Below are 10,050 nucleotides of genomic sequence, written 5' to 3' on the forward strand. Positions count from 1 at the left end.
TTTTTCCTCAGGTCAGGTCAGCCGTCACACATAGTGACCCTCAGCTACAGATGACCAACCAGTGTGTTTGGTTAAAATTTAAAAGCCTAACAATGAACTGGGAGTGTTCCAATTTATTGTTGGTCCTTATGATCTTCTGTGATTTACACACTTTGTAAGCTGCTGGGATTACAGTGTCTGTCCCTGGTGTGCGACCTGGAGTCACAAGGATTGATTCTCTCAGGAGCTCTGAGCCTAGCCAGCCACGGAGACATGGACTACTCGGGTCATCTGGTTAGAAAACTGTATAATAATGTAAAGGGTCATTGTCCTATTCGATAGTAAAGTTTCCTGTTTCAGTACTAGGGAAAGCCGACCCGTTTCCAGAAGTTGCCCTAAGACATTTCCTCTTATTCGGGAGACTGAGTACCTGTTCTCTCCTGCTGCTTTTGACCTTTCAGTCCTGGAATTGTTCTTTTTCTTCTAGCATTGATTCATATGTAGGTTGCTAATAGATTTTTTTTTTGATTAGTCTTAGTAATAAAAAAAAAGCTTTAAAAAATGAAATGAAATGAGCTTTTTCTAATGCTGGTTTATTTTCCATGAAGGATGTTTGTGAATTCAGTACTGCCTGGAGCCAGGCTAGGGGCTCAGCGAGGCTGACCGGAATTTCCCCAGAGAGCTCTCCTCTGTCCAGCCAGGCCTTTTAGCTACGGCAGGTCATTTCCCCAAATGACGTGACTCAAGTCTAAGATCATAGTTGTTACATTGAGATTAAGGCAAAGTGATTATATCTTGAAGTGTGCTGATTAGGAAAGTGATTAGAAAATGAATTTCACTAATTATAATTATAAGCAAGAAGAGATTGTACTCAATCAACTTTGTGCATTACGGAATTTAATTATGAGACTAACTGTTAACTATTTAAAAAAATTCTTCTTAGTTTCTTTCTTAAATATATACCAGTCTTGTGTTTCCTTCCTAATTACAAAACACTGTTCTTCCATGTTTCCAAAGGAAAAGCATCTTCTAACCATAAAATAGATGTAGGACTCTGAGTTATAAGAACTGCAAGCGCAAAAGGCTGATTCTGCGTAGTGCACTTTAGGAAAATGGGTTTGAGGCTTTTTGTGTGTGTTATTGTTGTACTTTGCAGACCCACAGTTAAAACTATAATGCCATGATCCCAGTAGTATTCTACATATTTTTTAAGCGAGCCTTAAGCTGTTAATTTGGCTGTCTCATTCTTAGTAAGGAAAAAAACCCATATTTGGGGCTCTCCAAATGGAGAAAGACCCTGACCTTTATTTCACAGAATTGGATGTGTGTTTGAGTCTCCTTTATATGTCTGACCAAATCACCCTACCAGACTCTACCTTGGATGAGAGCAGGAACCATGACTATTTTATTCACCTGTGTGTAGCCACGGTGAAGCCTCCTGAGTTAGCTATTCAATAAAAGAATGCAGAATGTTGAATGAATCAATCAAAGACTTGAATAGCTCTGGCTACAGGGAAATCATGACTGTTCAAGGAAGCCCAGCCGATCCTCTGGTAAGTCCGACGGTTCAGAGTTCTCTTATAGCGATTGGACTGTCTGTCATCTCTCCCCACTCATTTTCCCACTTTAGCTCCTTTGGCCTGTAGAGCTGCTCTGCCACATGACAAACCTTTAAATACTTGAGTTGACCCTCACGCTCGCATCCCTCCATCTGGCCTCTGAGCTTTGCTTCTGAGACTAGTATCCCTAGTTTCACAACGGACTTAGGTCTGAGCTCCCCTCATGCTCTCACACGCTCATTTCTGAGCATGCTCCTCATGAGCACCTTTGCATAGTACCCAGGGTGGGTTGGGAAAGCCTGACCTTCAGGGGATATTAACGATGCATTCTAGAGTCTATTTATGCCACTTGTGAGGAAAGTACGTTTTTATGTTTTTGAGGATTTTTTTAAGTATTTCAGTGAGAACTTCTATTTTAGTTTTAACAAAACCCTGCCTTAATAGGAGGCAAATTAAATGGGAGATAGTTATTATCTAGGTGATAGGTTTAGCCAATAAGGGTTCATTCGTTTTGTCTTGTTTCTAAGTTGACTTATTTGGATAAGTAAATTATTAAGATAATTTGACACTTTGTGAAGCTTAAACCTGGAGATTTAGAAGGAAGGTCCATTCCTTGGATGATCTTTTTTTGTTTTTTAATTTTATTGATTTTTTACAGAGAGGAAGGGAGAGGGATAGAGAGTTAGAAACATCGATCAGCTGCCTCCTGCACACCCCCCACTGGGTGGTGTGCCCGCAACCAAGGTACATACCCTTGACCAGAATCGAACCTGGGACCTTTCAGTCCACAGGCTGACGCTCTATTCACTGAGCCAAACTGGTTAGGGCCTGCCTGGATGATCTTTGTTGGGACTGTTTCTTTCACGGCAGCCAAGCCAATGATTGGGACCCAGTCTGATTCTAGGAACTAAGATTTCCCTTTATGGCTGTTGATAGTTAAGGCAGAACTTTGAAGATTTTGTAAGGCTGCTTCTAAATAAGCATTTACTATCTATCTATTTTCACATAGGGCTAAAGGTACAATTATTAAAAATAATTTGATTTTCATGAACTTTGGATATTTACTGAAGGCAATAAAAAATCAAACTATTAATGTGGGAGATGCAAGCACATGTATACACAAACATGTTGCAATTTCCATTAGAAATAATCTGTTAGGGAGGCAGTATCTTACATTTGGGCAATTGAGAAATAAAATTGTAAAAGAAAACAAGTTTTCAATTATTTTTAAAAAACTTTTCAGTTATTTGAATCCTTTGAGATTACAGTCAGTTTCCAATTGTTGATGGAGGTGGGAGAGATGGAAAGAGGGGAAAGCCAGGGAGGAAGCTGGTAGCTGAAAGTAGGAAGGGAAAAAGAGAAAGGGGGATAGGAAGGGGAGGGGCCAGGCAGGTGGAATGTCTCAGAAATTCTAAGTAGCCACAGGGTCCTTAAACTGTTTGCTTACATGAACTTTTAGGATATATTTTGTAACTCGCTGGTTGAAGTTAAACAATGCTATGTAACAGGCATTTATTGTTCTGGGAAAAAGGACGTCCCTTCCGCTTTATTTTTCAAATATATTCTAGTTGGTTTGTGATGGCTACTGGCTCCAAAAAGAGCGGAGACAGCAACAGATCCTTCTACCTTCCATGAGATAGATGGCGACTCTTACTAAGCATTGGCAAGGAGAAGAGGACGAAATTGGGGGCCTCCTACTCAGGGTTTCTTTCGCAAGGTTACCTCTTTGGTCTGGCCTAATAAGGACAGTTGGGCTAGTAAGTACTGTTCAGGGGTGTGTCATGAACTCTGTTCTTGGCGATAACCATTTCATCATCTGTACATCTGAGAGATTCTTCCTTGAATGCCAGGGCAAAGGTAAAAGTCAAAGAAGTTTTGTATTTCATCTGTCCTTCCTTTTACCTTTCCTTTAAAGGACATGCTGATTCCAGGGAAGCCCCAAGGGTTTACTTCTGCTTGCAGGGCTGGAGAGTTGAAGGTCGTGAATGGTGGCAATAGATAAAAACTTCCAGGACCACTTCAAAGTAAACAGGCCCACCCGGCCTGAAAGCTATTCCCTGAAACAGTCCATCTTGCCAGTGTGCTGGGTGTCAGCAGACTTCCGACTTGGGAACCAAACAGTGTATGGTGTCCCCTTAGCCTACCAACTCTGTTGAATCTGTTCCAGAGTCTCTTAGTCTACTTCTTCTTTCCCTCAAGGATCTGTTTTCATCAGATGTGGTTTTGGGATCTTCATTTTCCACCTCTGAGCAGAAAAGAGTTAGCACAGGCCTGAGACTGCTCTTCTTAGGAAGACCTGTTTGCAAGGTTGACCATCTGGGAACTTGGATTTGGGGAGTGTTCCCACTATTCCCCAACTGATAGAGGTTGCTCACTGAGTGTAGACTAAGCAAACAATGTGATTTATGCTGCACACTTGCTTTCCTTCTGGGACTATATATTTGGTTCATGTACTAAGCTTAAGGTGCTATGTGCACAGCTACCAATTACAACCTTGACTTTGAAGTCTTGGCCTCGTTTCCCTGGGCAGAAACCTGGTACACATTTTGCCACATTTTCTTTGTGAGGGAAGAATGTACTCTCTGTGACCCTTCATGGAAAGGACCAAGCATGAGGAAGGCTGTATAGTCATGCACCACATAACGATGTTTCAGTCAACAATGGACTGCATAGACTGTGGTGGTTCCATTCGATTATAATGGAGCTGAAAAATTCCATCACCTAGTAACATCCTAGCAACTGTAAAGTCAAGCAATGCATTACTCATGCATTTGTGATGGTGCTGTTGTAAACAAAACCACCGCACTGCTAGTCATATAAAAAGTATAGCATGTACAGTTATGCACATAGAGGACATAATATGTGATCATGATAAAAACAACTATGTGTTTACTATGCTATATTTTTAATCACTATTTTATAATGTGTTCTTTTCAGTTACAAAAGAAACAAGTTTTGGATCCAAGATGGTGGGAGAGAAGGTAGAAGTTACATTCACTTCCTGACAGGACCATATCAAAATTACAACTAAATTATAGAACAATCAACCTGGATAACCATCTTTTTTTTTTTTTAAATATATTTTATTGAGTTTTTACAGAGAGGAAAGGAGAGAGATAGAGAGTTAGAAACATCTATGAGAGAGAAACATCGACCAGCTGCCTCCTGCACACTCCCCACTGGGGATGTGCCTGCAACCAAGGTACATGCCCCTGACCGGAATCGAACCTGGGACCCTTCAGTCCGCAGGCCGACGCTCCATCCACTGAGCCAAACCGGTCTCGGCTGGATAACCATCTTAAGATTAGGTAAACAGAAATCTTATGACTAAGGATATTCAGAAGAAACCACATGGAGACTGGTAGGAAGGAGGAGATGCCAAAAGGGCTGAGCCCACACCCACATGCGATGATTGAAAATCCATAGGGATACCTAAGCTGCAGGGGTCCCCCCTGAGGAGAGAGGGATCTCAACCCCATGCTGGGCTCCCTAGCCTGGAGCATGAGAATCAGGAAGAGCAGCCCACATAACATCTGGCTGTGAAAATCACTAGGGATTCTGTCTTCCCCAGGTGACACAAGAGACTGTTAGAAAATCAGATGCTCTCTTAAAGGGCCAGCACACAAAACCTCATTTGTGGGCACTTGTTCTGAGCTCCTGTGGAGGGACAGCAGCTTCATATAATCTGCTGTTGATTCCTTCTGGTGTAGATTTCATTTCAGATAGTGTATTTGTCATTTCTGAATGGTTCTTTCTTAAGGTTTTAAGTGTCCTTTTTTTTAATGTTTATTATTTATTTATTGAAGTTCTCACTGAGCTCATCCATTCTTTTCCTAAGTTCATTGAGCATCCTTAAAACCTTGTTTTGAACTCTGTATCTGGTATATTGCTTGCCTCCATTTTATTTAGTTGTGTGTGTGTGTGTGTTTGTGTGTGTGTTTGTGTGTGTGTTTTAAGATTTCTCATGTTTATTCATTTAGGACATGTTTCTTTGTCTCCCCATTTTGGCTGCCTCTCTGTATTTGTTTCTGTGTATTAGGTAGATCTGCTATGCCTCCCAGCTGTGGTAGGTGGCCTTATGTAGTAGGTGCCCTGTGGGGCTCAGTGGTGCAGCCTCTCTGATCTCTAAGAATGTCTCTGTGTGGGTTTTGTGAGCCTTCCTGTTGTAGATGAGTCTTGGTTGCATTTGGTCCATTTGTGGGTGGGGTTTACCCTAAGGCTGGTTGACAATGAGAAATGACCCTGATCACAGTGTACAAGCAGCTGGGGGTGTAGGGGGAAGGAGAGGAGCTGACTCCTCAAAGTGGAATTAGCCCCAGTGGGGTCTGGTACCTGCCGAGACCTCCATTTGGGTATGCGGCTTGTGGAGCTATTCAGGTTGTATTCTGATGTAGTCTGAATCTATCCACTGGGTTCAACAAAATGGAAATAGAGCATAATATACAACAAACCCACAGCTAACATCCTACTCAATGGGGAAAAACTAAAAGCATTTTCCCTAAGTTCAGGAGCAAATTCAGGAGTGTCCATTTTTACCACTCTTATTAAACATAGTACTGGAAGTCCTAGCCACAGCAATTAGATAAGAAGAAATAAAAGGCATCCAAATTGGAAAGGAAGAAGTAAAACTGTCATTATTATTTGCAGATGATATGATAAATGTATAGAAAATCCTAAAGATTCCCCCCAAGAAACTACTAGAACTGATAAATGAATTCAGTGAAGTAGCAGGATACAAAATAAATATTCAGAAATTGGTTGCATTTTTAAAAAAATATATATTTTATTGATTTTTTTTACAGAGAGGAGGGAGAGGGATAGTTAGAGACATCGATGAGAGAGAAACATTGGTCAACTGCCTCCTGCACACCTACCACTGAGGATGTGCCTGCAACCAAGGTACATGCCCTTGACCAGAATCGAACCTGGGACCCTTGAGTTCACAGGCCGACGCTCTAGCCACTGAGCCAAACCGGTCAGGGCTGGTTGCATTTTTATACACTAATAATGAACTACCAGGAAGAGAAATGAAGAAAACAATCCCATTTACAATTGCATTAAAAAATACCTAGGAATAAATATAACCACAGAGGTAAAAGACCTGTTCTCAAAAAGTTATGAGACACTGAAGAAAGAAATTGAAGAAGATACAAATAAATGAAAGCATGCTCACGGATAGGAGGAATTAACATCGTTAAAATGTCCATAGTACCCAAAGCAATCTATAGATTCAATGCAATTCCTAACAGAATACCAAAGGCGTTTTTCACAGAACTAGAACAAATAATCCAAAAATTTATATGGAACCACAAAAGTCCCCAAATAGCTACAGCAATCTTGAGAAAGAAGAACAAAATTGGAAGTAGCACAGTACCTGATATTAAACTATACTACAAGGCCATAGTAATCTAAGCAGCTTGGTATTGGCATAAAAACGAACATATAGATCAATGAAACAGAATAGAGAGCTCATAAATAAATTGATTACCATATGGTCTTTTAATATGACAAAGGAGGCAAGAACATACAATAAGGTAAAAACAGTCTATTCAATAAGTGGTGATGAGAAAATTGTACAGATACATGCAAAAAAATGAAACTAGACCCACCTTCTTACACCAGATACAAGAATAAACTAAAAAATGGATTAAACACTTAAATATAAGACTTGAAACCATAAAACTCCTAGAAGAAGGCATAGGCAATAAAATCTCTGATATTTCTCTTAGAAATATGTTTCTGATACATCTCCTTGGGCAAGGGAAACAAAAGAAAAAGTAAACAAATGGGACTACATCAAACTAAAAAGTTTTTGACTAGTAAAGGAAACCAACAAAACAAAAAGACAACCTACTGAATGGGAAAAGTTATTTGCCAATGATATATCCAAGAAGGGGCTAATATCTAAAATTTATAAAGAACTCATACAGCTCAACACCAGAACACAAACAATCCAATTAAAAAGTGGGCCTGTCTGGCATGGCTCAGTGGTTGAGCGTCAACCTATGAATCAGGAGGTCACAGTTGGATTCCTGGTCAGGGCACATGCCCAGGTTGGGGGCTTGATCTCCAGTGTGGGGCATGCAGGAGACAGCTGATCAATGATCAATGATCAATGATTCTCTCTCATCATTGATGTTTCTGTCTCTCTCTCTCTCCCTTCCTCTCTGAAATCAATAAACAATATGTTAAAAAAAACAAAACAGTGGGAACAGGACCTAAAAAGACATTTCTCCAAAGAGAATATACAGATGGCCAATAGACTTGAAAAGAAGCTCAACATCACTAATCATCAGAGAGATGCAAATTAAAATCACAATGAGATATCACCATACACTTGTCTGAATGGCCATCATCAGTAAATCAACAAACAAGTATTGGTGAGGAGGTGAACATACAGTAAGATAGAAACAGTCTATTCAATAAATGGATTACAAATTGGTATAGCCATTGTGGAAAACAATATGGAGGTTCCTCAAAAAACTAAAAATAGAACTACCTTTCGACCCAGCAAATTCCACTTCTGGATAGTTATTTAAAGCAATCTAAAAAACCAATTCCAAAAAATACATGCACCTTATGTTCACTTTAGCATTATTTACAATAGCCAAGATATGAAAGCAACACAAGTGTTCATCAATAGAGGAGATTAAAAATCCGCTTCTCTATTGCAATGAAATATTACTCAGCCATAAAAAAGAATTAAATCTTGCCATTTGCAACAGCATGGATGGGCCTAGTGCTAAGTAGAATAAGTAAGACAGAAAAAGACAAATATCATATGATTTCACTTATATGTGGAATGTAAAGAACAAAGTAAACAAACAGAACAGAAACAAACTCTTAGATACAGAGAACATTTTGATGGCTGCTGAGGGGAGGAGAATTGGGGGCTGGGTGAAGGGATTAAGAAGTACAAATTGGTAGTTACAAAATAGTCATGGGGATGTCAAGTACAACATAGGAAATATAGTCAATAATATTTTATTTTATTTTTTAAAAAATATTTTATTTAGTTTCAGAGAGGAAGGAAAGGGAGAGAAAGATAGGAACATCAATGATGAGAGAGAATCATCGATCGGCTGCCTCCTGCAGGTCCCACACTGGGAATCAAGCCCGAAACCAGGGCATGTGCCCTCACTGGGAATCGAACTGTGACCTCCTGGTTCATAAAGAGAGAAACAGCGATCAGCTGCCTCCTGCACATCTCATACTGGGGATGTGCCCGCAACCCAGGTATATGCCCTTGACCGGAATCGAACCTGGGACTTTTCAGTCTGCAGGCCGACGCTCTATCCACTGAGCCAAACCGGTTTCGGCGTCAATAATATTTTAATAACTGTGTATGCTATACACCTGGAACTAATACAAAATAATATTGATTGTAAACTGTAATTAAGAAAACACAAGTTTGCTATAATCAGTGTGTTATGCCAGCACATCTTGTGTTTACTCCATCTCTTCATTGTGTCATTTTCTCTAGTGCTTGATTGAATCTTGTGTTGTTTTGTATAGTAACACGCGGTACAGGCTTGTAGAAGCAATAGGCTATATACCATACAGCCTAGGTGTGTAGTAGGTTATACCATCGAGGTTTGTGTAAGTGCACCCTGCAATGTTTGTACAGTGAAATTGAGTAATGACACATTTCCCAGAATGTGTTCTTATTGTTAAGCAGGACATGATTATGTATGGATTTCTCCAGACTCTGCCTACATCTTTTCCCCTGTGATCCAGCATACTATATCACTGTAATAAGCCTTAGCCATGTGTTCAATTATATGCTGAGTTCCATGAATCCTTTTAGCAACTCTCTGAGTGTGGGTAGTCTTGGTGACCCCTGACACAATTCCCTTCCTTTTGGTTCTCATCTTCCTACATCCCTGTTTTAACCCTACACAATTTCAGTGCAAGGATGAAAGGGAAGTGTTTTTGAGAAGTTAACTGGCAACTAAAGAGACTATTGATCTAATAAAAAATGTGTCAATCCTTTTAGAAATCAGGAAGCCAGCTTATCAATTACCAAAAATTATTTATATTCTTTGCACTTAGGCAATATGAACTTTCGAAAAAAGGAATGAGTTCTTAGACTCACTAGCTTTAAAAAAAATAATAGCTCTATCCTATCTAATAAAAGAGAAACATGGTAATTAGTGTACGACCGCTACCCTTCCCATTGGCTAATCAAGGCAATATGCAAATTAACTGAGGTGGCCGGCAGCCAGGCAGCTGGAAGCTAACATGAGGCTTGCTTGCTTTAGCGACAGAGGAAGCCAAGCTTCCCCGCCTGCCTTGCTGACCTCTCAGCTGCACTCTAAGCAACTATGTTACAAAAATAGAAGCTAAACAAAACCCCGGGCTTCAGCCAGCAGGACCGCAACATTGTTTCAAATACAGAAGGGTAAACAAAGGCCAGAAACCTGTTTCAGCAGCGTAGGTCTCATAGCTGGAGCCAAGCCTCAGAGCTAAAGCTGGCCCAGAATTTTAAAAAAAACGGAAAAAAGGACAGGCA

The 10,050-nt window shown here is 40.1% G+C and overlaps 1 protein-coding gene and 1 long non-coding RNA gene across 4 annotated transcripts in view; both read right to left on the reverse strand.

Annotated features, from left to right (window-relative positions):
• The window catches only part of GRAMD3 (GRAM domain containing 3), a 98,318-nt gene that overhangs the window by 73,511 nt on the left and 14,757 nt on the right, over window positions 1-10,050 (reverse strand). The gene's annotated exons all lie outside the window — the stretch shown is intronic.
• Window positions 1-10,050, reverse strand: part of LOC107183184 — a 13,432-nt gene that overhangs the window by 2,128 nt on the left and 1,254 nt on the right. Inside the window, exon 2 of the long non-coding RNA XR_001513967.1 lies at window positions 8,879-8,886. This is a non-coding gene — a long non-coding RNA (uncharacterized LOC107183184). The remainder of the gene's footprint in view (window positions 1-8,878; window positions 8,887-10,050) is intronic.

This window comes from Myotis davidii, unplaced genomic scaffold, assembly GCF_000327345.1.
Source record: "Myotis davidii unplaced genomic scaffold, ASM32734v1 scaffold159, whole genome shotgun sequence".
NCBI classification, from domain to species: domain Eukaryota; kingdom Metazoa; phylum Chordata; class Mammalia; order Chiroptera; family Vespertilionidae; genus Myotis; species Myotis davidii.